This window comes from Rhineura floridana, chromosome 1 (genome assembly GCF_030035675.1).
Source record: "Rhineura floridana isolate rRhiFlo1 chromosome 1, rRhiFlo1.hap2, whole genome shotgun sequence".
Classification (NCBI taxonomy): Eukaryota; Metazoa; Chordata; class Lepidosauria; order Squamata; family Rhineuridae; genus Rhineura; species Rhineura floridana.
The window spans coordinates 281,007,058-281,032,845 of record NC_084480.1 but is presented as its reverse complement, the minus strand read 5'-3'; the positions used below and the strand labels follow the sequence as shown (position 1 = coordinate 281,032,845).

General features: G+C 44.1%; 1 long non-coding RNA gene across 1 annotated transcript in view; it reads left to right on the top strand.

Moving 5' to 3' along the window:
- The first annotated feature begins 8,135 nt into the window (after positions 1-8,135).
- LOC133375497 (uncharacterized) overlaps positions 8,136-25,788 on the top strand; it is a 38,689-nt gene continuing 21,036 nt past the window's right edge. The window contains exon 1 of the long non-coding RNA XR_009760243.1: positions 8,136-8,241. This is a non-coding gene — a long non-coding RNA (uncharacterized LOC133375497). The remainder of the gene's footprint in view (positions 8,242-25,788) is intronic.

Below are 25,788 nucleotides of genomic sequence, written 5' to 3'. Positions count from 1 at the left end.
TTCTCTCTTTCTAACTAGAGGTATTGTCTTTTTGCATTCTTCCCTGATATCTCTGACTTCACTCCATAGTTCTTCCTGTGCTCTGTCAACTAAATTTAAAGCCTCAAATGTGTTCCTTTTTTGATCTTTATATTCTTCTAGGATGTTATTTAAATTGTATTTTGGCATTACGATTGCTTTGTTGTTCTTCTTTACCTTTACTCTGATTTTCGATATGACCAGTTCATGATCTGTACCACAGTCTGCTCCTGCTCTTTGTTTTCCAGAAAGTATGGAGCTTCTCCATCTTTTGCTACCAATTATTTAAAATATATATTTTACAACTAATTCATATATTAAAGATCTTGCCTTTCCTCCGAGGAATTCAAAGCAACTTACATAGTACTCCTCATATTTGAGCCTTATAGCAACCCTAAAATGTAAGTTAGCCTGAGAGATATTGACTGGCCTAAGGTTATTCAGTGAGCTTCATAGCTGAGGAAGGATTTGAACCTGGGTCTCCCAAGTCCTAGTCTGCCACTTTAACCATAACACCATGCTGGTACAATGCTGGTATTTTATGCTGCTGCTGCTGCTGCTTAATATTTGCTTATGAGAGACAGCTCTTCATATCCACTGAGAGCATGCTGGCTTTCCTTCACATTGCTCACTTCCCTGGGTGCTCAGCATGAAGTGAGAGATGCTCACCCCAAATTCTTTGTAGCAGGAACACAGGGAACTCAAACTGGAGCAGGAGCAGTCTCATTTTGCACTTGATGCCTGACAACTGTCCAAGTTCATGCTACAGGGCCAGGGTCATTCATTTAGTGCCAGTATTTCCCCAATCATGCCCAGTGGAGGCTGCTGTCTCCATGCTCAGCACCTTGGACAGCTCCTTGAAAGTTCAGACTAAAACATGGAGTAGATTCCACTGCCCCACTGGCATGGATCCACCAGCTGCCACTTCCTATGTCCCTGAGACATGCTACAAAGAACTCAGTGGGATCTCTTATTTCCTTTGACAGTTCAGAAAAGGTTAGGATCAGCACTAATCTTAGCCCTATTTGGGCATTCTGTTTCCTTGTCTTGTGTAAACATTCCTCTGCTCATGGAGATTCCCTCCCTGGTATCCAGAATCCTGCACAATCAGGGTTCCAAATTGCATAGGGAACCTTCAAGAGGAGAGGAGGGTACTCTCTTCAGACCTGTACCCTCAAACTTGTGGAAGCCTGGCAGGTGGCATGGTGAAAGTGATGGGGCTTGGTAATAGATCCTCGCCTTCCCTTGAATCAGAAATGGAACACCCAAATAGGGCCCTTATGCACTTTTCTTTCTTTCTTTCTTTCTTTCTTTCTTTCTTTCTTTCTTTCTTTCTTTCTTTCTTTCTTTCTTTCTTTCTTTCGTTCTTTCGTTCTTTCGTTCTTTCGTTCTTTCTTTCTTTCTTTCTTTCTTTCTTTCTTTCTTTCTTTCTTTCGTTCTTTCGTTCTTTCGTTCTTTCGTTCTTTCGTTCTTTCTTTCGTTCTTTCGTTCTTTCTTTCGTTCTTTCGTTCTTTCGTTCTTTCTTTCGTTCTTTCGTTCTTTCGTTCTTTCTTTCTTTCTTTCTTTCTTTCTTTCTTTCTTTCTTTCTTTCTTTCTTTCTTTCTTTCTTTCTTTCTTTCTTTCTTTCTTTCTTTCTTTCTTTCTTTCTTTCTTTCTTTCTTTCTTTCTTTCTTTCTTTCTTTATATTCTGCATTTTCATAAGAATATATCAAGGTGGGATGCAACATATAAAAATAAAATCAGTAAAAACAACCATAACATTATCATTAAAAACACCAGGTGTTCTGAACCAAGTTCCATCTCTCAAAATATATTTAGCTGTATATCTTCTTTCCCTGTTTAGTCACCTAAATGTGATATCCAACATAATACAGCATGATACAGAAGCACTGTGCAGTCCAAACCTGTGCATGTTTACTTGGAAGGAAGGACCACTGTATTCAATGGACTTGCTCAAAGTGTAGATGAGACTACAGCTTAAGGCTGCAATTGTATACACCCTGGGGCACCCCACATGTTGTTGGACTAGACCTTCCATGACCCCTGATTATTGGCCATGCTGGCCAAGGCTGATGGAAGTTTAAGTACAATGACACATGTCCCATCATCTTTGACCATTGGGCTTTCTGGCAGAGATGGTGGGAGTTGGAGTCCAACAAAATCTGGAGGGTATCTCACTGACAATCCCTGCTATATACACTCACCTGGGAGAAAGTCTCCCTGCATTCCATGGGACTTTCTTTCAAGTAGGCATGCATAGGATTGTGCTATCAGCCAAGGAAAGAACCCTAAACCCAATGCAATTTTGGTCAGTGTCACCTCATTTATGGAGTCGTGCATATGCACAAATAATCCACACTTATTCTGATAAGTTGCTGGAATACCAGGCCTTTATCTCAAACAGTATGAAGTTTTTCTCTCTGGTGGGTATTACTGGAAGATGTCCTTCCTTTATCAACAGCCCTTTCAGCTAATTAAATGCATGCAATCTATTCACAGTCGGATGTCTGTTCCACCCTAGATAAGGCAGAATAATAAAGCACCCCCTTCACATTTCAAATGTTAAGTGATGAGGATGTCTGCTGGAAGTAAAGGCGCAGTGGAACAGAAAATACCAGGAAGAAGGTGCTGCACTAAGGCTATGCCGGGGTCAACCATCTTCACAGGAGAATCTCATCCCCAATGAGTTGTGAAGCTGATAAGCACAAGGACACATGGGTTGTCTCATTGTCAGCAGCATGCTAAATTTTTAGACTTCTCTGCTGATTTCAAAGAACTTGCTGCTTGATGACTACATCATCAAATGACAACTGTGCTCTGATTGGTACATTGGTCTGGAAAGTGTGGCCCAGGTGCATTCACTTCAGAATTTGGATGTCCTGATAAGATGGCATCTGCAGGATGCCCTCTCCTGCCAGACACAATGATCAGTTGGGTATACAGTAGGGCCCTGCTTTACAGCGCTTCGTTTTATGGTGCTTTGCTAATGCAGCGGTCTCAATTAGACTAAAGCCCCACTCATATGGTGCTTGTTCCACTTTTACGGTGGTTTTTGGGTGTCGCGCGGCATTCTATTCAATGTGTTCCACTTTCCAGCGGTTTTCACTTTCCAGCGGTTTTCACTTTCCAGCAGGGGTCCGGAACATAACCTGCTGTATGAGTGGGGCCCTACTGTATAGGGGATGAGATCAATCCTGATCCCAAACTGTATAGGGATTTGTATACCAGTACCAGCACCTTGAATGTAGCCTGGTAGAAAATTGACAGCCAGTGCTTGACAGCCATTCGTTCAACAGCAATGTGTTATGGTGGTGGTGATATTCTGCCCCAATAAGCAGTCAAGCCACTGCATTTTGCACAAGCTGCAGCTTTTGGGTCAATCTCAAGGGCAGCTCCTCATAGAGTACATTGCAGTAAACCAATCTGGAGGTTACTAGCACATGCACAACTGTGGTCAGGCTTCCATGTCATTTGAATAATGAATTCAAATGATATGGAAGCCTGACAACAGTTGTAGTCTGTGAATCATTTGAATAATGAATTCAAATGATAGGGGGAAAAAAGTATCTTAGCAACATCATAATCAACCATTTAAAAAATAAGCTAAAAAGTACAGGAGGGAGACTGGCACTTTCACTTCTGGACCAGACATAGGGTAGTTATCAGCAAAACAACGCTGGTAAACCGGGCAGTTTGGATACTAATCAAAAACAAGGAGACAAGAGTGCTGGGGGGCTGAGGATGTTATCTGTCTAGAGCAGCATCTGGAGAGACAGAATGTGTGCAAAATGGAAATGACATTGCTGCTGAAGCCTGGCTGTGTGATTAGACAGAATAGCTTCAGCAATCCGTTGTGACTCTGACCATGAATATTCATCTCCAGTGTGCATGTGAGAAATGACTCCTACCAATAGATTAGCTTCTCATGAATCCTTTAGAGAACATGCCATGTGTAAACATCTGCTCACACCTGCTTAATAAGTGCTACAAACCTGAAGACCAACTCTGATCTCTTTTTGCTTGGCTCTTTCTGTTTTCTTCCTTAAGGAGTTCCAGGCACATTTTGCTATCAGTTTTACATTTATATTCCCAACTATGGGATGTTTCTGTGCACATGTGGTGGAGTTTCAGTCCTTGACATCTTCAGTTGAAAGAATTGGGTAGTAGGTGATGGGAGACCTCTGCCTGAGCCTGTGGAGAGCTGCTGCCAGTCAGAGTAAACAATACTGGGTTAGCTCAGGGATGGGGAACCTGCTGTGCCCCTTCAGATGCTGTTGGACTCCAACTCCCATCAGCCCCAGCCAGCATGGCCAATGGTCAGGGATGATGGAAGTTGCAGTCTAACAATATCTGGAGAGCCACAGGTTCCCCATTGCTGGGACAGGGGGACAAACAGGCTGACTTGGTATAAGGCAGCTTCCTATATTCCTGTTTGTTCAGGCTGAAATTCTGTATCCAAAACATCTAGAGTGGACGGGTTTGACAGACTAGATCTGTAATATGAGACTTGAGATGAGTGAATCTGTCGATTTCTGGCTCTCTCTGTTTCTCATTTTGCCAATCTTAAATTCAGTTCTCTGCCTTTCTACATCAATTTGTGATTTTTTAAAAAAAAGTCCTCATGAAAATTCATCAACATTTCACTGTGATTTTCTCTTAACAGACACATTTTTGTGTGCAATTTTGCCTAATGTACACATTTTTGCAAAGCAAGTTCCTCCAATATAATGCATTTTTGCATGTTATTTTCATTAATACATGCATGTTTACACACACTTTACCCTGATATATGCATTTTTTTGCACATTGGTTGGCTGGCAAACTGCACTGCAAAATCAAAGAAGTGTGAATTTCAAGAGAAGGCTGTGTTCACGTATTGTTTTCAGAAAGTGCAAATTCGGTTGATTCGCCTTTAAATGCAAACTCCATCTAATCCCTCCCCATCCCAATTTGAGATGGGGCCTTTTCTGTGACAGCACCCTGGTTGTGGAATTCCATCTCAAAGGTGGAGAGACTATTCCCCAACTCTTTAGGCAAGCAGTGAAAATGTTCTTATTCTATGTTGCATTTAATATATGATTGAAGGATTTGACACTGCTACTTTTGTTCTTAAGATTTTAAATTGCAATTTTTATTACTTTGTGAGGTTTGTTTGTTCTTTTATCTAAACCACTTGCTAGGGCTGAAAAGTGGGATAAAATGGTTTCATGAAATAAATAAATAAAATATGTGCCTTTGCAGGACATTCTACTCGAGTCCTCTTTTCTCGTTCCTGCATCTCATGTGCCATTTTCTTTGTCTCAGTATTCACAGTTAGAATTACGCTGCAGTAACTAGCCTGATCGTGATGTGTGTTTAGGTTTCTTATTAAGCCTCCCTCCCTAATGTTACCTTTAGTGGTATGGGAACTGATGGAGAGGTTCCCCTTCCAGTGCCAACCTGGTAATTTTAGAACATAAGAAAATAAGAAGAAGAGCCCTGCTGGATCAAGCCAAAGGCTCATCTAATCCAACTTCCTGTTCTCACAGTGGCCAACCAGATGCCTATGGAAGGCCTGCAAGCAGGACTCAAGCACAACATCATTCTCTCCACTTGTGATTCCCAGCAGCTGACCATCAGAGGCAGACAGTGGAGAAGAACAGCCTAATCCAAGGGGAAGAGTCTACAATGAGTCTCCTTCTGCACCAACATTTCCCCAGGTCCTGGAATGGGTGATTCTTCTGTGAGAAGAACCAATATAATAGGCTTCTTCCATGTGAACTGCAGCTTTCAGTGTTGCTGGAGTACAGAAGCCTGCCAGTGCATTTGCATCGTGCCAACCTCCATGCTGTTTTGCCAACAGGCAAGAAAGACTCAAAACTTCAGAAGGCAATGAATTACACTAGTGGAAAAAGATTGATTGTTTTATTTGAGATAGCGGTTTAGCATTGAGTTGCCAGCAAGGCACTAAAACAATAAAAGAGAGATAAAAGCAGCTAATGAGCCCACCCAGTCTTACATCCGCCTTCAGTTGCTGGAAGCCCTGAAAGCAGCAACAGCGAGATCCCCGTGGCCGATCTCTTACAAACACAGCACCATGCACCCCCAGCCTGTGTTGAGGCTTCTTGATCAAGAGCTAGGGGGCTTTATTTATACCCAAAAGAGCCCTTGGACATGGGCACACGTTTGTACCTGTGACTTTAACTAGCTATACCTTTGGAGATGTTGTTTTAATTAGGCTCTCATGCTTCTCTCTTTGCTTATTAATTCTGCTGGTCAGTGTCCTTGAGCTTTGAAGCAACATGATTCATAACACCTGCATGAAGGCTGTGTTTCTCATCCCTCAGGAGTCTGGGAAGACACTTTCCCTAATGAGTATCCTGCTTAAACAGAGCTTCCCCGTCTTCTGTACTACGCAAACAGGGTGGGAAAGCAAGCAAATAGCCCACCTGGCTGGGAAGCAGGGGTGTGAGACGGGCGCACGGGACAGGGAAATGGAGCATGCCACACTACACCTCCTCGGCCCTTACATTGAGATGTCTTCCGGATTTGCCCATACACCTGCAACCTTGTCCCTCCCCCCTCTCTCTTGGTAAGCAAGAGTCAACAACCCACCTGCCAGGAAGCTAGTGTAGCAGCTACACCCCACCTAGCAAGCTGCTTCTGCTGAAGTGGCCCAGGAAGGAACACAGGAAGCTGCCTTCAAGTCAGACCATTGTTCCATCTAGCTCAGTATTGTCTCCAGGGTTTCCCAGCCCTACCCAGAGACAGAGAGTGAATTTGGGACCCTCTACACAGGAACATCGGATGCTGTCTTATACTGAGTCAGAGCATTATTCCATCCAGCTCATTATTGTCTACACTGACTGGCAATGGTGCTCAGGATTTCAGAGAAGGATCTCTTCCAGTGCTACCAGGGGATGCTGGGGACTGAACCTGGGACCTTCTGCATGCAATGCATGTGCTCTGTTGCTGAGCTATGGCCCTTCTGTTGCTACAATGTCTCCCTACCTACCAAAGCATATAGATATAGGGTTTGGTCTAAGGTTACCTAGTGCAGCAACTTTGCTGAAGCTAAGCAGGCTTGAGTCTGGTCAATGCCTGGATGAAAGTCTGTCTTCGGTTCTAATGTGGAAGAAATGTAACAAATGTAAATACAGTCTCATTTAAAATAATTTCATATCTGCTTGATCCTTGCTCTTGTCTTGAGTACTATAAGGTTCTACAGTGTGTGTATGTGGGAGGGGGGGCAGGGGATGGAGCACAACTGAGGTCCCTGGTACTTTAGTACTTTCTTCACCACTCCTCATTGTCAAACTAATTGACGTCATTGTCAAACTAATAAACACAATTATTCTAGGTTATCAGAAGCTGTTGTTGTTTTTCCCCATTTGGTTTCTCACAGCACTAGAGTAATTTGCGGGCAAGGGGATTCTTGATGAGAAAATGCTCCAGTAAAGATTACCAACATACTGACTGAGAATGCATGCATTTTACATACAACATTTGCAGCCACTGCATCAATCTCCCACTGGGTTCATGTGAAAGGGAATTTTTCACCACATGGATATTCCAGCGTGCGTTCCTCCCCCCTTCCCACATTCAGTGGTTTGCAGAATCTCCCAGGAAGAGAATAGGTGAGAATAATAAAAAAGAATAACATAATAACATGAAGTTCCACTAGATTATTTTAGGAACAAATAATCCATCTTGTCATTGACAATGAATTTGTAATCCTCTGCCAAAACACAGGACCTTTCATGAGAGTGATACAAGCAAGCAACTATAAATAAGAAACCTCACATTAATTCAAAGTTTTGATGCATTGCCTAGAAATGCACTTCTTGATGTGCAGCACATCAGCAACATTTCCCTTAGTATGGGATAAACTGAAATATTCATTGTTTTGGCACTTGCAAATCCTCCTTGGATTTTCTAGCATTCCATGCAAAATGAATATTCTTTAATTGTCTTCCTGCTGGCAAATCCTTAATCTCTGACCTTTGCATCAACTAATCCTTCACCTTCTGTCTAAATGCACACAAGCTGTTCCTTGCAGATGTGGCATTTCCTTGTGGATGTCCTTTTTATTCTATCATTATTACAGGTAAAGTAGGTGATGAAGAATGGTGACAACTCTGCCCAGCAATGAAAATGGAACTAGGTGGCTGTTGCTCCCTTAAGTATGCAAGAGGCAATTACTAAAGAGAAAGCAGTGGCTAAGCATCTACTTTGGCAAAACAGGTATGGTTAGGCTACTGGACTGCCAACTCTCATATGAATCTTCCCACTGTCTAAGGGCTCATCCAGATCACTGCAAAATGTGTGACACGTCCACTATGTGTGTTCATTATTTTTCGGTTGTCCAAATGACGTCTCGCGCTGTTACGCATTTTTGCAGGTTAAATCCGCTCCTTGCGATACCGGCAAAAATCCGATTTGCTGTTTAAAATCGGGAATCATCTGCTGTGCCTTCAGGAGTTAGGATGCAATACCGCGGACTTTACAGCTGATGGGTGGTTCTTGGGCGTTTCCCCTTGCCCCTTCTCCTCATTCCAGCCAATCACATATCTGCACTTTTGCGCATGTGCGAGAATAAGCCTGGGAAAAATGAACCAATGCTCGCAATGGTGGGGTGTTGGGGATGGTGGTCTGCAACTACTGCGCAGATGCATTTAATTTTTTGCCAGCCTGCAAACTGGGCAGCCGCTCTGGGTGAAATCTGCAATGCACAGCAAGCAAGAAAGGGTGGGTGGTCGTTTTCAGCCTGCCTCCAAAAGCCTTGTCAATTTCATTCTACTTGCTGGGGTTTTTGCTTCAAATCAGAAAAGCATACATTCCTTTAATGCAAACAAGAAAAGAGCTTCTAGTCGGTTTCAAGACTGCTCTGGAAAGCTTTGTCAATTTCATTCTCGTGGGAAGGAAAGGGAGAAGGGGGGGACACACGTTTCTTGCTTTTTTGGAGAAATAAGTGCATTGCCAGCGTGTGTATCTCCTTAAATATCAATAAAGGCAGAAAAGCATACATTTGTTTAAGTGTAATATCACAAATGCAAACAAGAAAAGGGTGTCAATTAGGCAGGCGTGAAACCGACCAGCAGCCTTTCCTTCCAAGGCGAGAACTCCTTTACAGCCATATTGTGCTTCGTTGCAAAGGGGGAGAGGAGCATACATAATTCTTTTGCTGACCAATTGGTTGATAGGGGGAGGTTTTAGAGGCGGAGCTTGGAAAAAGCGAAAAGAATGTAGGGGTCTTACCGCTGCATGTGCGGGTGCAACAAAGCGTTTTTTTTTAATTGGGAAAGAGCAAACTAAAAGGCAAAGTGAGGACTATCAGATGACAAACCAAATATGGAAACCGTGGATTATCCTGCTCCGTTTGGATAAGCCCTGAGATAGGAGTGGGGAATTTTTTTTCAGCCTGAGGGCCACATTACCTTCCAAGGGCCAAATGCCAGTGATGGGCGAGGCCTGAGGCAAAAGTGGGCACAGCAACTAATGTACAGTTGGCTAGTTTTTACTCTCTCTCTCTCCTCCATCTAGACAAGCATGAAGCATGAGCCAGGCACAAGAATTGAAGGAGAGTGTAGAGAAGGGCCAGTAAGGGGTGTAGCCTTGGGAGAGTCTCAAGGGCCAGACAGAGAAGCTTGGAGGGCCACATTTAGCCTCTGTGCCAGAGGTTCTCCACCCCTGATCTAATATCTTTACTGGAGGTTTGTCTCCAAACAGGACAGCCTACTTTCCATGGTAAAGGAAATGAAGATGCGTGACAGGGCCTTTTTGGCAGACACACACCCCAGCTGTGGAAAGCTAGCAACATAAGAATATAAGAGCCCTGCTGGACTAGATGGGCCACTGGTCTGATCCAGCAGGCCCATCTAGTCCAACATCCTGTTCTCACAGTAGCCAATCAGATGCCTAGAGCACTCTCCCCACTTATGATTCCTGGCAGCTGGCATTCAGAGACATATTGTCTCAAACAGTGGAGGCAGAACATAGCCATTGTGGCTAGCACCCGTTGATAGGCTTATCCTCCTTACATTAATATGTCATTCCTGCCCATTGGCCATGCTGACTGTGGCTGATGGGAGGTGGAGTCATAGGAACATATGAAACTGCCTTATACTGAATCAGACCACTGGTCCATCTAGCACAGTATTGTCTATAATGACTGGCAGAGGCTCTCCGGGGTTTCAGACAGGAGTCTCTCCGAGCCCTATCCAGAGATGCTGGGGATTGAACCTGGGACCTTCTGCATGCAAGGCAGATGCTCTGCCACTGAGCTACGGCCCTTCCCTTGGCATCTATAGGCCCTCATCCCTGTTGTACAGAAAACTCCCTCATCAGTGTGACATGGCGAAGTATGTCAACAGCTTGTTTAATGGAAATAAACACCACAGTTAGCCAGTTAAAATGACCCCTATGTTGTCATTTTATAATATGAATCACCCCATATATTTCAGGTAAAACAGAAGCTTCCGGCGTTTGGAGTGCTGGGACTGTGATACCCTGGAATTATTCCTATCTGATCTTGTTAGCTGTCTTTCTTTCAAGTAGATAGAATGAACTGACTTGATTTCCTAGGATTTGACTTCAGTAATGGAGAAAAATGTTGAACTGAAGTATTGGGGGTGGGTAGGGTGGTGATGAAAGGGCTACAAGTAGGTCATGTTATCTTAGATCTATATAAAAATGGCTTCTGGGGGGTTATACAACTGAAGCACAGTGATGTGATTCTTAATGCACAATAAGAAAAAGAAAAACCTCCTTAGAAAGAGCTCACAAAGCTTTCCATGTATTCAGCAGTGACACTTCAGGCACCATAATGACAATTTCAAATAGAAAATGGTTGAATATGGTTGAATGAAAGTAAAAAGCAAGAGTACTTAAAATATACATATCTAATAGATATATTACTTCTAAGCACTTTTACTTTCATACAACCATTACTTTCATACAACCATATATAATCTCTATTTATCTATTGAACGATTGATCTATCAATCTAAAATGTACTGTGGTTGTTATAATATCATTCCACATGACTTGGAGATTAGAGAAAGCACAAAAGGAATATTATTGGATGGATGTTAATTTGGGAGGATGGGCCAATGTCACTGGGTTGTTTTTTTTAAAAAAAGGTGCCTCCCATCAATAAAAGTGGCAACATGTTCTTAAAAGAGAACAGTAAAATACGGATTTTGTAAAAGAGACAATCATCTCAAGCTCAGGGTTTGCAACAAACTATTGTGTCATCAGAACAATGGAGATTAATTTTTCTCAAGGTAGGGTTAGACCAGCTCCTCATGACTCAAGAAAAAGAATAACCCTAAAGGAAAACAACAATAAAGACTCCTGTGGCATTTAAAATTTCTTGCTCTGTGAGCAAGATGAGAACCCCAGCTAACAGAGCATCTTGGCCCTAAAGACAAAGTGTCAAGTTAACAAGTGAGTTTGGCAGCTGTGCAAATTCGGCATGAAGGCAAAGCCATGGCCAAACCCCCCTTCTTTTTTTGACCTAACCAAGCCCAAGTTCCAAAGTAAATGAACTCAGTAAACAGCAATAACAAGTATGCAAGTAGAAAGCCAGCAGGGGTGTGGGGCCTATCCGGTTTATTGTACAGAATGTCACATGCACTGCTGTCTGCCTGCTAGAAAGAGGTTGTGGATATGTGCTTGGTGCAACAAGCTGCTGGGCCTCAGGAAACAAGTCTGTTCCCTTGAGGCCAAAGCAGCTGAGAGAAGCCTCTGTGGACATGATAGCAGCATCCCATTTCCAGGGTGACAGTTTCCTCTGCTGTCATCGATTAGAGCTGGAAGATAGGGACATATTACTGTCTACACTGACTGGCAGCTGCTGTCCAGGTTTCAGGCAGGGAATCCTCCCAGACCTACCTACCTGAGAGCTAGTGGTTAGAGTGTTGGACTAGGACCTGGGAGGCCAGGGTCCTCAGGCCCTCGGGTCCTCCTCCGTGCCTGAGGACTGGAAAGTGGCAAATGTAACGCCAATCTTCAAAAAGGGATCCAGAGGGGATCCCGGAAATTACAGGCCAGTTAGCTTAACTTCTGTCCCTGGAAAACTGGTAGAACGTATTATTAAAGCTAGATTAACTAAGCACATAGAAGAACAAGCCTTGCTGAAGCAGAGCCAGCATAGCTTCTGCAAGGGAAAGTCCTGTCTCAGTAACCTATTAGAATTCTTTGAGAGTGTCAACAAGCATATAGATAGAGGTGATCCAGTGGACATAGTGTACTTAGTGTACTTAGACTTTCAAAAAGCGTTTGACAAGGTACCTCACCAAAGACTTCTGAGGAAGCTTAGCAGTCATGGAATAAGAGGTCCTCTTGTGGATAAGGAATTGGTTAAGAAGCAGAAAGCAGAGAGTAGGAATAAACGGACAGTTCTCCCAATTGGAGGGCTGTAGAAAGTGGAGTCCCTCAAGGATCGGTATTGGGACCTGTACTTTTCAACTTGTTCATTAATGACCTAGAATTAGGAGTGAGCAGTGAAGTGGCCAAGTTTGCTGACGACACTAAATTGTTCAGGGTTGTTAAAACAAAAAGGGATTGCGAAGAGCTCCAAAAAGACCTCTCCAAACTGAGTGAATGGGCGGAAAAATGGCAAATGCAATTCAATATAAACAAGTGTAAAATTGTGCATATTGGAGCAAAAAATCTTAATTTCACATATACGCTCATGGGGTCTGAACTGGCGGTGACTGACCAAGAGAGAGACTTCGGGGTTGTAGTGGACAGCACGATGAAAATGTCGACCCAGTGTGCGGCAGCTGTGAAAAAGGCAAATTCCATGCTAGCGATAATTAGGAAAGGTATTGAAAATAAAACAGCCGATATCATAATGCCGTTGTATAAATCTATGGTGCGGCCGCATTTGGAATACTGTGTACAGTTCTGGTCGCCTCATCTCAAAAAAGATATTATAGAGTTGGAAAAGGTTCAGAAGAGGGCAACCAGAATGATCAAGGGGATGGAGCGACTCCCTTACGAGGGAAGGTTGCAGCATTTGGGGCTTTTTAGTTTAGAGAAAAGGCGGGTCAGAGGAGACATGATAGAAGTGTATAAAATTATGCATGGCATTGAGAAAGTGGATAGAGAAAAGTTCTTCTCCCTCTCTCATAATACTAGAACTCGTGGACATTCAAAGAAGCTGAATGTTGGAAGATTCAGGACAGACAAAAGGAAGTACTTCTTTACTCAGTGCATAGTTAAACTATGGAATTTGCTCCCACAAGATGCAGTAATGGCCACCAGCTTGGACGGCTTTAAAAGAAGATTAGACAAATTCATGGAGGACAGGGCTATCAATGGCTACTAGCCATGATGGCTGTGCTCTGCCACCCTCGTCAGAGGCAGCATGCTTCTGAAAACCAGTTGCTGGAAGCCTCAGGAGGGGAGAGTGTTCTTGCACTCGGGTCCTGCTTGCGGGCTTCCCCCAGGTACCTGGTTGGCCACTGTGAGAACAGGATTCTGGACTAGATGGGCCACTGGCCTGATCCAGCAGGCTCTTCTTATGTTCTTATGAATCCTCACTCAGCTATGAAGCTCACTGGGTGACCTTGGGCCAGTCACTGCTTCTTAGCTTAATCTACCTCACAGGGTTGTTCAAATGAGGAGAGGGAGAACCATGTACACCACCTTGAGCTCCTTGGAGAAAAGGTGGGATATAAATGCAATTATTGTTATTATTAATGATGATGATGATACCTGGAGATGTTAGGGATTCAACCTGGGACCTTCTCCATGCAAAAAGCCTTACCACTGTGAGGAAAAGGAAAGGATCTCTTAAGGAGGGGTCCATTCCTTGAGGGATGAAGAGATACTGTGATGTGCTGAGAATACTACTCCAGGGGTCAGGGGTTCTGACATGAGTGATCCAGTCATTGGGGACATAGATAGCTAGGTTTGTGATGGGTATGCAGACCACATCGTGACTTGCCTGCCTGGCATGAAGGTTGTGGACATCACATGTCATCTAGAAAGCTTGGTAAATAGTGGTGCATGTTGGCACCAATGATGTGGGGAAATGTAGTCATGCAGTCCTAGAAGCAAATCAACGTAGCTTTCTGTGAACTACTACCTGTTCCACATACAGGGCCAGCTAGACTGCTAAAGCTAAGGAGTCTCAATGTATGGATGAGGCAATGAAACTGGGGGGAGCAGCAAGGGGTGTGTTGCTCCAGGGTGATTTTTGTGTGTTAAATCTCTTCAATGGCCCACTTTCCCATTGCTAATTGGTTGAGACCTTTGCCTTGGCCTGGCACTGTAGTAAAGCTTCTGCTTATTTAATCTGAGAGGAAGGGAGGATCCATTCAATGAAAGAGGGACCATAACTGAAGAAGCTCTAGCACTCAAGAGAGTCTTTTACAGAGTTGATTTGCCTCACTATCTCCCAGGCATACTGTCATGCTCACCCCATTTCTCCAAGCAGTGAGAAGTTTCAGGGGCATAGGGTTTACCTGGATTTGGTTTCTTGTGAAAGGAGGGGTTGGTACATTTTGCAATATTTAAGTTTATTAAGTAATATTGAGGTTGGACGTAAGTGGAGATACAACTCAAACAATCCAGCACACAGACATTGACCACATTAAATTCCCAAGAAAAGCCAGCACCCCCCAAATGCTGTTATCTTATAGCATCCAAACTTGTGTCTCTCTCTGAATTTCTCTGTTTGTTTTCATCCCACTTGGAAACCACAGTTCATGTTGTCTGTTTCCACAGAAAGAGAAACCGATTATTATCATCATTGGCTGGGGAAGGGGAGGTCTGCTATTGCCCATTCAAAAAATTCAAGAAAGATAGTATACCAATTAGTTCCCATGGAAACATATCACCTATAGTTTTCCTAACAAAAGATGTACCTGACTATTTTGTCAGGAATATCCAGCAGTACTTCTGGCTCCATTAACCCTCTTATGATCAAACTCCCAATCACTTTGGATACCAACATTAACTTTTGGTGAGGGTTGGGCCAAAATGCCCCCATTTTGTTGTACCATTCACAGGCTAGGAAAAAGGAGTGGCATTTTAGCAATTTCCAAGAAGGTGAGGTGATTGTGGGGGTGGGGGTGACTCACCAGCGTTTCTCCCTGTAGATTCCAGCTGCCATTTTAATTAATTAATTTATTAAATCTATATCACGTCCTTCCTCCCAAAAGAACACAAGGGTGGCAAACAGGCGATAAAACTCTAAAAACATGTATAAAACATCTGAAAAATAAAATCTTTTGAAAATCTTTAAAATATCTTTAAAAACAAAGTATCTTTTAAAAAAAAAAACTTTCCTAGGTCAGTCTTACTTCTGGCCAGTTTGAGGCTTGTGGCCTGGCCTGGCAGTGGCTTCTATGGAGAAGAGTCTGGCAGCTTCCAGTGCCTTGGACAGTTTGATTCTGCCTTACTTTGCTTCTCAGCTTAGCATTTCTCCTCCTTCTGGTCCTGTGGGGGAGGGAAAGGAGTGGTAGGCTAAAGACAGAAACTGGCCTTTCCTCCCTGGAGTCTCTACCCTCTTGGTGTCAGTGGTGTAGTCATCCAGGGTCTCAGGGGATCTCTTACTTTTTTGGGAGCAGAGTCCCAGCAGGGTCCCTATGTCTCTAGAATTCTAGGAGCCAATCAACATGAAAGAAGAGTGTGTTGGCCACTGAGAAGAGTCTTCTAACATGATTCTTCGTCCTTTTCTGCTGATTGGAGCCAATCAGTGAAAGGAGATGAATCAGCCACTGAGAATACTCTATTCAGTAGCTAACACTCTCCTATTTTGTGCTTATTAGGTCCTAGGGACATCTGTTGTTCTGATAGAAGACATTAATAAGGATCTCATTCTCAACCCAGCAGCAAAAAAAGAGGGAGGGATGTGGTGTGACTATCATGAAGGGACCATGCACTTTTGAATTTGCCACTACACTACTGCTCAGTGCCTTTTCCTGGCTCCCTCCCCACATTCTCTCTTTAGTACAGGGTGGGGTCAGCTATAGTTAGTAAAGTGAGCTCAGTTCATCTGTGTAGTGGGTATGGCTGGATTGTGATCTTCTGTGAGGACTGGGCCAGGTATATGGGGGCACCAGTACCCACTGGGGATGATGAGGGCATGGTGGAGGTTGGTAGCCACTAACCTTCAAGGAATTGTAGTGGTCAGCATGGTGTGGCAGCAACACTTACCTAACCTTGTTCTCTTGTGAGGGAAGTGGGGAATACTCAGTGCTTGGAAAGTTCATTTTTAAAAGGAACTCATCCTAACTCAAGTTAATCCTGTTCAAAAAGGAACTAGTTCCACTTCATGTTTATCCTTTTACAAAAGCAACCAGTTCAGTTTCATCCAAATGAACTTTTCGTTCATACAATGTTTATCCTCAGCAATTTTTTTCAGCATTCTAAATGTTACAAGCTGCTGTGGTGAAGTATAAGGTCCGAAAGGAAATCAGGGGCCACACATAAGTAACAAGGTGTCTGGCAGACACAATGTCAACATTCTGTTTTCCCCATAATTGAATTTCCACAACAGAAAAGGCTTACCCAGTTCAATTTGTGCTAGCCATACAGCTGTTAAAGGCACAAAGCATTTGCTCACTGTTGTTCCTGTACCTGGACTTCTTGCTGGAAGCTGCTTGTGTTGGAAGTGAGCAATTCTCTTTAGCAGGGAAGATACAGAAAACGCCTCACATTCCTTCCTTCTAATTGCTTAGCAACAGTGATTAAGTGACCAAGCATCCTTAGCAGCAGTACCTCCATATCTACCTAATAAGCCTTAGAGCATCACTTCTATGTTTTGCTTTCTAACTTTCTTTATATATGTCAGATTGACTTTTTATCAGAGAGTGGAAAAGGAATGAATGCAAAGATGAATTAGATGGACTAGAAATCATTCAAAGTTCCATCCCAAAATGAACTTAATTTACTTTTAGTTCACCTGGAAATGATGGAGAATACTTTCAGGTGTAGTTCAGAGATTTTTGAACTAGTTCATTGAACTTCATTCAACTGGACTAATTCATTCCAAGCACTGGGAATACCACTTCAAAAAAGTCCCAGTGGTTTGGATCTAGGCCAATAAATTTACTGGAAACAATGCAGCAAAAGCTAGTTATGACTAATTCATGATTTTAACAGGGCTATGCTGAGGGCTAGGACATAATCATGGCCATGGTTTTCATTGGGACCAGCTTTGCTAGATTGAGCCTATTACATCGAATTTCTTAAATATAAGAAATAATCTATAGGTGTCAAAGATCCATCCCCCTGGGGTTCCTTACCCTCAGTACTCCAAGGGGGTTCTTTGCTTCTGAGAACAGTCCCCACCCCACTGGGTTCCCACGTCTCAGGCACACTTCTCCATTTCCACGGAAATAATTGTCCCTGGTATTCACTGCCACCACCCTTCTTTCTAAATTCTTCCCCTGAGTGAAGGGACCTCAGAGAACTATGTTATTTTTTAGGGGTTTTACCCTCTCTAATCAATCCGTAGTGTTCAGCCTTCCAGCACTAGATTTAGAATCCTTAGTTCCAAGCCAATACACACCTTTTATACAAAGATTGTTTATTTAAGAGTAAATACTTTGGTATATACAAAAGGAGAAGCAGTAGTTTGATTCCTTAAAGCTAATCACCCTCAGGCAGGCTACACACGGTCATTGGCACAACAAAAGGAGAGATGTTCAATACAGACACGAAACAAAAGAAAGACTTACCTTAACTAAGATCCTATACTTACATCCAAGTAACTCTATTCCTTCATGGAGCAGCCGGGTTCCCAAACGGCTGTTCCTGTTACACGTCAGTGAGTCGAGGTCGATGGAACAAGAGGGAACTCAGTTTTGAAAGAAACTTCTTCATATTTATGGGTTTCTTTTCCTCAACAAGGAGGGGGGAAAGTAAATGGCCATATCCCGCCCCTGCTGGGGATCCCTTCCTTTGAAGTCTTTGAAGACTGAGAGAGCGAGACAGCGCCATCCAGGAGTCCTGATCTACAATATCCCCTCTTCCTGACTTGTAATCCCAGGAAGCTGATAAGGGGCAACACCTAAGAATCAGTTGCATTTCCTTGCAAGGTTGTAAATTGCCTGTCTGACACTGAGCTTCGGATCTTCCCCTGTAGGGAATCTTAAGGAAGCCACAAGCTCCCAGAATTCTCTCTGGTTGCCTCACTTCAGCTTGACCAAAGTTAGCTATTCTTGACAATAGGGGAGAGTCGTGTTGCACCCATATCCTCTTGTGGGTTTTCCATATGCATCTGGTTGGCCACTGTGAAAATAGGATGGGCATTTGGTCTGATGCAGCAGAGCTCTTACAGATCCTCCATACAAACAACATGAACTGGGATGAGTTACTGTTTCTACAAATCAGTATGTACTCACTGAATGTTTTAGTGTGAAATAGGATAGAAAATGGAATGTCTCCTGAAACTTGACAGTGAAAGGAATGGGTTTACACAAGATCAAAGACATAGGCAGAAGCCTAACGGTGGCAACCAAGCACGAATCAGCTGAGTTGCCTTATAAAGACATGAAATGAAGCAGCTTACACAAAAGTTTCTAATTTTACCAAGTTTCCAGCCAAGAAAGGGCTGAGGAAATAACCCCTCTTGTAGCAATTGTTGTTTGAAAATGTAAAAAGGAACCAAAGGGCAAATGTCAGAAGCATAGGAAGGAAGTCAGAAACTTTGCAAACTGTGTGTTGTTGTGAGACATCCAAGATTAGCCTGAGCAATGTAAGAATGGATTCTCCTTTTCACTACAATGCCCAGAACAAGTTATAAGACTGTGATATAATGGCCAACATCTAAAAAGTGATAAGCATAGCTCAGAGTTGAATGCCTTGCTCTTGAGGTTTGTGCAGGGGAGGTATGGGTATTCAGCTGTGTTACTAGTATTGGTGTACAAAGCCCTATACAGCTTGGGACCAGGATACCTAAAAGATTGCTTCACCCCCTACATACCCAACCAATCACTGCATTCTGCAGGAGAGGGCATCCTTCAGATACCATCACATCTGGAGGTCCATCCCACATGATGTCGGAATTGAGCCTTTAGTATGGCAGCACCTACCCTTTGGAGTTCCCTCCCTTTGCAGACAAGCAGGTATCTCTATTGTCTTTCTGGAGCCTGCTAAGGATGTTCCTCTTAGTTTCAACAAGCCTTTAATGTCTTTATCGCAATTGACATCTGTCTTGGAATAGAATTGATTTTATGTATGTGCTGTTGTTGTTTTAAGTTTTTTTTGCATTTACAATTTTTTAAAAAGTTGTCTCTATAATTGCTGTAACTGCTTTTATATACACAAGTGCCTTACAGATATGTTATTATATTGCAGATCATTTTGGGATGCCTCATGAAAAGTGATTCATAAATGAAATAAATCATAACAATAGTTACTTCACATGCTTCAGAGCTGGCCCTTGACACTCAGCACAGTTTCCAAAAATGAACTTGGGCTAAAATTATGCCATCGTGTGATATCTAAAGCAGCTGCTGCCGGCAGGGCAAAGTGGGGTGCTCTGCCTGCACTGACCCCCCTGCACTGCCACTTGTCCCTCTCAGGTTGTAGACAAACTAGTTGCTTCAAAAGCAGTGAGAATGGTTTTTCAGGCTGCATTTTCAAGCAGCTCTGCTCTTGGCTGGACACATCTCTCTTCCCCACCATTGACTTCAGGCCTTTCAGAACCCCCCTACCCTGGAAAGTGTTGGGCCAATCACTGCCTCTGCCTGAGCCTACAGCAAAGCATTTCCATTGGCCACATCTGGATTGATCTTCCAATCAGTTGCAAAAACTGTCTGAAGCTGAATTTTAAAAAGAAAATGGAGCTGATCCAACCAGGTTTTAGAATAAAAAGGGGTGGAGTTTGATTAGCATTGTGTGCCCCCCTTTTCGCAAACAGAGGTGGAGACACACTTGAACTGGCACAACAGTAAGTGTGTCTCTGCCCTCAGTTACTGGCAGTGACCTCCACATTGGGAAGCCAGGTAAGCAATGCCGTCCCACCAATTCCTCCTCCCCACTGGCCACTAGTGATCTAAAGTGGGGTCCAAGCATAATTGGAGGGGGGGCTGGTTCTAACTTGCACATGCCCCTCCCCCCACACACGATGATTCCATCCCACACATTCAATGTCCCAAGTCATGAAAGAAAGATTTCTACTTTAATTCTGAAATTACACCATGGTCCACATTACCATCAGGGCTCAAGTATGGGAGCTCAGTTTTTCCCTTCATGGTAATGGGGTTGCAACCTGGGTTTCTGGGCTGAGGTAAAGGAAGAGAATCTGCGACATGCTCAAACATAAAGTTTGGCTGGCTGCCTTGGCCACCCAAAACCTGTTGGCTTCTGGGAATAGGAAGATAGCTGGGAATCCCAAGCAGTACAATATCTCTTAACTCCTACTGACAGAGTGCTTGTTGGTGACCGGCGAATTGCCAGGTGAAAAGAAATATAAGCAATACAAAAAGTCAACTTATATTAAAGAAACAGATTGTTTCCTTAAGATAGAACCTCAAGCCTCCTGTAGATAACAGAAGTTATACACACAGGAACAAAGGGTGCACTTTTTCTCTTTTGCTCTTTGCATGACCATCATTTAGTGCACACTTTATTTCTTGGCATTGTCATGGTTACTGACCAGGAACTGAAATGACTGTGTGATATGCTTTCTATCCAGCCATAATTACACTGAGCGTAACAGTCAGTCTCTAGTAATTAAAGGAGGCAGGCTTGAAGGTGTGTTTGACAGAAATCGTTAATGCTACAGATAAAAAACAAAAACCTTTGCTGTATTTTGGGATCACCCTTTGCTGACATGGAAGTTTCTTTAGCATCAGCAGGGTAATTGCAGATGTAGCAGTGAGTGGAGTACTTCACTGCAGCTACAAATGGCATCCTTTCACAAGTAAGGTCCAGGAAGAATCACCAAAACAAATCTATCTTAGTTTAAGCAGAAAGGAAATAATTGATCTGCTTTGGCAGATGCATAGAAGTGTTGTTTCTTGTGCTTTCTCAAACATTGATTCTTGACCTTCAAACAAATCAATTCTTCCTTGGCCAGAAACATATCTTTAGGATAGTATGAAGCCTAAATGCAAGTGTCAGGAGCAGGCTGGCAAAGGACAGTTTACTATTTTCAAAGAGAATAAAGGGATGGATGATGTACAATTGATCCAACTCATTGGAATGATTTTTAACGTTTACTTAATGCAAACGTCAAGTTTTGTATCTGTTCTCTTCTTTTGTAGTGTGTGATATTTAATTTCATACTTTTGAAATGTGCCTGGTATTGCCATGGAACAACTAATTTTGTGTTTTTTCCCTAAAGGGTTCCAGAATAATTTAAAATATTATTTAAATATAGTTGTGTTTATTAATAAACAAACTGTCAAACACTATACAGAACACAAAATTAATTGTTTCGGTAGCTGACAGCAAAGAATGGATACATACACATGTTGTTGTTGCTATATCCCTTCAAGCCGATTACGACTTATGGCGACCCTATGAATCAGTGACCTTCAATAGCATCTGTCATGAACCACCCTGTTCAGATCTTGTAAGTTCAGGTCTGTGGCTTCCTTTATGGAATCAATCCATCTCTTGTTTGGCCTTCCTCTTTTTCTACTCCTTCCTGTTTTTCCCATAAAGATACTCCATGGCGCAGAGTGGTAAGCAGCGGTAACGCAGCCAAAGCTCTGCTCACGGCCAGAGTTCGATTCCAATGAAAGGAGGAAGTCGAATCTCTGGTAAAAGGGGTCGAGGTCCACTCAGCCTTCCATCCATCCGTGGTCGATAAAATGAGTACCTGGCATATGCTGAAGGGTAAAGAAAGGCTGGGGATGGAACTGGCAATCCCACCTCATATATATGGTCTGCCTAGTAAACGTCGCAAGACGTCACCCTAAGAGTCGGAAATGACTCGCACTACAAGTGCGGGGACACCTTTACCTTTTCTGTTTTCCCCAGTATTATTGTCTTTTCTAGTGAATCATGTCTTCTCATGATGTGTCCAAAGTATGATGACTTCAGTTTCATCATTCTAGATTTTAGTGATAGTTGTGGTTTAATTTGTTCTAACACCCAATTATTTGTCTTTTTCGCAGTCCATGGTATCCGCAAAGCTTTCTAACACCACATTTGAAATGAGGTGATTTTTCTCTTATATACCTTTTCACTGTCCAACTTTCACATCTATACATAGAGGTTGGGAAAACCAGAGCTTGGAAAAGTTACTTTTTTGAACTACAACTCCCATTAGCCCCAACCAGCATGGCCACTGGATTGGGCTGATGGGAGTTGTAGTTCAAAAAAGTAACTTTTCCAAGCTCTGGGGAAAACCATGGCCTGAATGATCCTGAATTTAGTGTTCAGTGATACATCTTTGCATTTGAGGACCCTTTCTAGTTCTCTCACAGCTGCCCTCCCCAGTCTTAGCCTTCTTCTGATTTCTTGACTATTTTCTCCATTTTGGTTAATGACTGTGCCAAGGTATTGATAATCTTTGTCAAGTTCAATGTCGTCATCAACTTTAAAGTTACATAAATCTTCTGTTGTCATTACTTTAGCCTTTTTGACGTTCAGCTGTAGTCCTGCTTTTGTGCTTTCCTCTTTACCTTTCATTGGCATTCATTTCAAATCATTACTGGTTTCTGCTAGTACTATCATATCATCTGCATATTTTAAATTATTGATATTTCCTCCAATTTTCACACCTCCTTCATCTTGGTCCAATCCCGCTCTCTGTATGATATGTTCTGCGTACAGGTTAAACAAATAGGACAATAAAATAACCCTTGTCTCACACCCTTTCCAATGGGGAACCAATCGGTTTCTCCATATTCTGTCCTTACAGTAGTCTCTTGTACAGAGTATAGGTTGTGCATCAGGACAATCAGATGCTGTGGCACCCCCATTTCTTTTAAAGCAGTCCATAGTTTTTGACGATCCACACATCAAAGGCTTTGCTGTAATCTATAAAGCACAGGGTGATTTTCTTCTGAAATTCCTTGGTCCGTTCCATTATCCAACATATGTTTGCAATATGATCTCTGGTGCCTCTTCCCTTTCTAAATCCAGCTTAGATGTCTGGCATTTCTCGCTCCATATATGGTAAGAGCCTTTGTTGTAGAATCTTAAGCATTACTTTACTTGCATGAGATATTAAGGCAATAGTTTGATAATTACTGCATTCCCTGGGATCCCCTTTCTTTGGAATTGGGATGTACAGTAGGGCCCCACTCATATGTCGGGTTACGTTCCAGACCCCCGCCGAAAAGCGGAACACATTGAATAGAATGGCGTGTGAAGCCCGAAAAGCGCCATAAAAGCAGAACAAGCACTGTATGAGTGGGGCTTTAGTCTAATTGCGTCTAATTGAGACCGCCGCATTAGTGAAGCACCGTAAAGCAGGGCCCTGCTGTATATTGAACGCTTCCAGTCTGTGGGCCATTGTTTAGTTTTCCGTATTTGTTGACAAATTTTTGCCAAAATTTGTACAGATTCAGTCTCAGTAGCTTGTAGCAACTCTGTTGGTATGCCATCTATTCCTGGTGATTTGTTTCTTTCAAGTATTTTAAGGGCAGCTTTCACCTCATATTCTAACGTATGCATGTAACCCCCCCAATGCAATTTATCTCAAACGAACGCTCAGTCTGCTTGAGATGACTAAATAATAATTATACAGCCACAAGAGTGGCTGTATACTATAGTCAGCAGGGCTTTTTCGCGTTCTACCATGTTAAATGAAAATACCCCCCCACTAGGGTTGCCAGGTCTCCGGTTTTCTGCCGGAGTCTCAGGGAAAATGGGGCCATCTCTGGCCTCCGGCCATATGTCAGTCAAACTGGTGAATCTCCAGCTTTGTAGCGGCCCCCTCAGCCATGCATGCGTGAAGAGGTGGTGGCTGTGGAGGCCAGGCTGGGCTGGCTCCTCCTTAGGCCCGGAGCCAGTTCCCCTGCTCCGGAAAGGAAAAGAACTCTTTCCGGTGGCAGCTCAAGCTTAGCAGCCCCGCAGAGCTGGCTCGCCCGGTGGAGAGAAGGCAGCGACTCTCACCTGGATTCAGAGACCCCAATTGCTTCGGCTAGCGGAGCCCAAATGCACAGGAAACTGTTCAAGGTGAGGCTGCCTTGATTTAGCCCTGTCCACTTTGGAACCCGTTTCCTCGCTTTCGTGTTATGTCTGGCCCCGAGATCTCCCTCCCCTCCCCCATCGCTTCTCCCTTTCTCTCTCCGCCCACCCCCTTTCCCTGGTAATAACGACATGTATGCCCTCCTGCCCACATTCTAGCAACCAGGAATGTGCCAAGTGCCGCAGCAGGCAGCTGCTGCCACCCACTCGCCTTGCCTTGCCCTGCCACCTCGCTCAATGCAACAGACCCCCACCCCGGAATCCTGCACCCCTCCTCTTTCCCTTGGGAAAAAGGGTGAGCCGGCGAGGAAGGGGGCTCTTTCAGCCTCCCCCCCTCAATTCAGGGCTCCCAAAGGCTCCCAGTCTCCTCTCCCTGCCCACCAAGCCCCCGATCGGGGGGGAAGGCTGGCATCGGCCGGCCTCCCTTCCCTTCCCCTCGCCTGCTGGTCCCCGGCCAGCCCGTGCGGTGCCTGGGGTGCGCGCCTCCGCCGCTGCAATGCAGCCACTTGCGGCTGTCAACCTCTCGCTCAGCCCCTTCCTGCCAATTGCAGCTCTCACACACTCACACGCACCCGCTCTCACACACACGGTGCCGGGAGGGAGCGAGGCGGCACAGTCAGACAGGCGGAGTTGGACTCGGTGAAGCTGGTGGGCGAACACTGACGCCCGGAGCCGCCACCGCGCACGCGTGCGTGCGTGCCCACACACCGAGCGAGGCAGCCCGAGCCGCTGTTATAGTCCGAGCGGGAGCTGCAGCTGCAGCTTCTCCGAGCAGCATGCTCTGGGAGGGTGGCGTGGGTAGCTTGCTGGCTGGCCGGCTGATGCCAGCCTTGCCCCCCCCGATCGGGGGCTTGGCGGGCGGGGAGAGGAGACCGGGAGCCTTTGGGAGCCCTGAATTGAGGGGGGGAGGCTGAAAGAGAGCTCCCTTCCTCGCCGGCTCACCCCTTTTTCCCAAGGGAAAGAGGAGGGGGCGCAGGATTCTGGGGTGGGGGTCCGTTGCATTGAGCGAGGGGGCAGGGCAAGGCAAGGCAAGGCGAGTGGGTGGCAGCAGCTGCCTGCTGCGGCGCTTGGCACATTCCCAGTTGCTAGAATGTGGTCAGGAGGGCATACATGTCGTTATTACCAGGGAAAGGGGGCGGGCGGAGAGAGAAAGGGAGAAGCAACGGGGGAGGGGAGGGAGATCTCGGGGCCAGACATAACACAAAAGCGAGGAAACGGGTTCCAAAGTGGACAGGGAAGGACACACTGTTCACTGTGGACTTTCACCGTTAAAACCATTTGGAACAGAAAAAAGATCAGAAGAGCTCTGTATTGCTAATTATAATAAGGAGTTTTGTAAAGACTGCACTAAAGAGTATCAGAAGCTATTGTATAGTGACCAGCACTATGGAAGCCCCAAGAGTGTTGACATCAAAAGCGAAGGAAAACCTCTACATAATAACAAAGCAAAACAACAAATTTTGTGGAGGCATGTTGGGAATGCTAGTGAAATGGACAATGGAAAGGAGGACAGTGGATACTCCTCTTTGTTGGCCAGTCAGCACGAGCCCACAGATAATGACGATAGTATGCTACTGGCAGGAAATATAAGTGATACACATATATGCATATTCTTTATCTTTTAAGGAGGCAAGTCCTAAATGGGGGGTGGGGGAGAGAGAACACACACCTCTGCAT